Genomic DNA, 3,439 nt, shown 5'->3' with positions numbered 1-3,439 from the left:
CATATCCACTATGTCTGTTTAGATGTATTGAAAATATAAAATGCACATAAAATTCCAATACATCTAAACAGACATAGTGAATATGAATTAGAAATACATCACGGTTCACTTTTGGCGTTTTAAATGAAAGTTCATGTTACCCAAAATTTTTTTTTTAATATGTCCAGAATCACTTCAGGATTAAATATCTGTAGTCAGTTTTTCGAACTCAACGGCCCTTTTTTTATCTAGGGCAAAAAAAATTATTTTTGGGGGTATTTTTATGAAAAAATCTTTATTATTATTCTTTAGTTCGTGATACATGAAATTATAATGAATTTTTCTACAAATATATATAATAATAGTACTTCAATGTTACATCAATTGAATAATATCTTATTACTCACAAATTGCCATTGTTAAAAAATCACAATTACAATTGAACGGAAATGAATTAATTATGAACTTAAACCTTTTTTTACAAGTGAAGACTGTTGTATTCGCACACTGCTCTCCACAGCCGTTCACCGAATGGACTGTTCACCTCCGCTATTTTGTGTCGCTTCCACGTCTGTTCGAAGTCATAGTGAAGTGATTCCACACTTTGCTTTGAAAAAAATGCGAGTCCCCGGCCACTGATTTCACAATACTCTTCCACGTGAAATTTCACCGTGTGCACTTTGGGCGTCGTGGAGATTCCCAAAATGTCGTAACTGTCTCTAAATTTTCTTATGCTCGTTCGATACGTTTCATTCAGTGTACCTCCAAAACAATCTTGAACCACAGTCTTAAAATCTTGAAGCACTTGGACGTATTTCATACAGGCTAAAGCAGACATTGCACGTAATTTGTCAAGATTGTTCAAAAGAATGTTGCAGGCATTACCATTGAAGGATGCGCCAAAACGTGTAATTTGTCTTTGCACGTGGCACTTTTTGATCCATTCATTGGTTTCATCTGGGCATTCGACCATCATTAATTACGGTATTAACCACTCCGAGCATCAAGTGCAACTCGAGAGGTGGTAATATTTGTAGAACTTGAACATCTTCCGGCCCCCGAAACACCGATTCATGCACACAGCTGTTGAATAATTTAGTATTTTTTTTGTCTTTTCCTGCTGCTGACCAATCTTGAAAATTCTTGGAAAGAGAGCCGGTGGTTCTGAGATTTCCACGTTGATTCAAATTTGTATTCCTTGCGTCACACCAGCAGCACGGGAACGTGCATGAATGGGATTGAATACCACACATAATATTTGATAACTTCAAATCAGAGGCAAAAGTGACATCTTCCCCCATTTCTTCGAGACTTGACAAATTCAACAATTCAAAGAGTTTCATTACATTTTCATGGTTTTCTTGAATATCATTGGCGATAACAAGTATAAATATTTTTTTCACACCTGGGTCTTTGTAATCCGCCCTTTTCTTATTTTGAATCAATGACTGTACGGATAAACAAATCTTCAGAGATCCTCCTCCACCGTCCACTCCGATTTTTAAATGAACGTATTCTTCATTTCGGCGATTTTTTACGAGTTCAATGAACTCCATTAAACGATGACAATAGACGACTTTTTCTTGTTTTTCAAACTGCTCCTTTTCTTTACTTTTAACAAAACTGAGTTCGGTTACTTGAAAATAATCGTCGAAAACATGGGTAATTTTTTCAAGTTCTTGAACCAAATTTGGAGGAAACAGCTGAGAATCATCCGCCCCTTTTCTCAAATCCCCGGCGAAATTTTTGATTTGATTCATTGAGAGGTTGTGCCTACATCGAAGCGAGTGCATACGTTCAATCGAAAAAGTGTGCTTTTTATGGACTTTATCACAACTTTTCACAACTTTCATTTTGACAGGTTTTCCACGTGTTTGTTTTAGCGACACCGTTCCGGTTTGTCCTTTTTTGGCTAAAGTCTTCTTCAAAATAGATGATGACAACTGCTCCAATTGGATGTCAGATGAATTTTTTTCAAGCGAACTAGCTATTCCATCAACATAAGTAACTGAATTCTTGCTGGAACGAAGAACAATTTTGTTTTCAACAACCTCTTTTTTCGAACGCCTGGATTTAGATGATTTTTTTGGATCAGCATTTCTTTTACTGACATTGTAACTTTGACGAACCAACATGCACAAATGACAGTCATGATTCTTTGATACACTTTTTGATCTCGTAGATATAGCAACAAATTTCGAATAATCGGGAAGATTCCTAATAATTCTTTTCCGATATCTTTCGTCTCGAGAGGCTACACCCACGTAACACGATCTGCACACAACCAAGGGAAAAGCGTCATCGTTGAAATTAATTTTCAATATTTTTTCGATAGACTTCTTGACCGAATTTTTTATTTCCACGACAAACTTAGGTTTTTTCAAACATAACAAACAAATTCGACCCCTATTTGCTTCATGCGATGCGGACACGTGAAGCTTTTTTACTTCAATATATTTTACCATTTTTGATCAAATTTTTAGTGGTCGTTCGCAAGTGCAATATGATTTTTCGCTTTTCAAATCGGTGGGTTTTGAACGTTCGCGATCAAGAAATGAAGGAAGACTGAAAATATGAAAACTAGCATCATAGTCATGCGGAAAATTTCCAAGAATTGCTTGTTTACAATGTATGACCATTGTGATTGCTCGCGATTGTTTGTATTTATATGTATATATGTATATATATTCCTTAATGAGCCACTTGAAGTATCTGAATGTCATTTAAAACTTTTTATACGATGTTTCAAACTGTAAATTTCAAATCTTAATCTTCCTTATGGATTTTTTCATAAAAATACCCCCAAAAATCAGTTTTTTTGGTCTAGATAATAAAAGGGCCGTTGAGTTCGAAAAACTGACTACAGATATTTAATCGTGAAGTGATTCAGGACATATTCCAAAAAAAAATTTTGGGTAACATGAACTTTCATTTAAAATGCCAAAAGTAAACCGTGACATTTTATGTTTTGTAATGTGTGTACATAATAATGCACATAAAACATAATTCTGATATTCACTCACATGTCTCTATATTATAATGTGTGTCTGTATGTATATATATACTTATATTTATTATTTATATATATTGAAGTATATCCATACATACATACATACAGACACATTATAATACTCATAAAATTCTAATATTTTGTGTTAATATATCTGCATGAATATCTCAGCATGAGAAACTTGTATCTTTTTTTGTTACATACTTGTAGAGCTTGCATTGCGATCAAAGTTTTTGTAATACAAACCAGTACCGTTCAAATACATGCTTCTGGCGTTTATTTTGCCATTACAGTGAAGACAAACGCTTTTGATATTTTGATCAATATCGTCTGATTAGACGTCTCTGAGATTTATTCTATCAGTACCGTCGAAATAGACGCTTCTGACATTTATAACAAACAATAACATGCATATGATAATACAAACCAGTACCGTCAAAATAGACGCTT

The sequence above is a fragment of the Trachymyrmex cornetzi genome, unplaced genomic scaffold, assembly GCF_001594075.2.
Source record: "Trachymyrmex cornetzi isolate Tcor2-1 unplaced genomic scaffold, Tcor1.1 scaffold306, whole genome shotgun sequence".
Taxonomy (NCBI): Eukaryota; Metazoa; Arthropoda; class Insecta; order Hymenoptera; family Formicidae; genus Trachymyrmex; species Trachymyrmex cornetzi.
Note: the sequence above shows the minus strand (reverse complement) of the source record.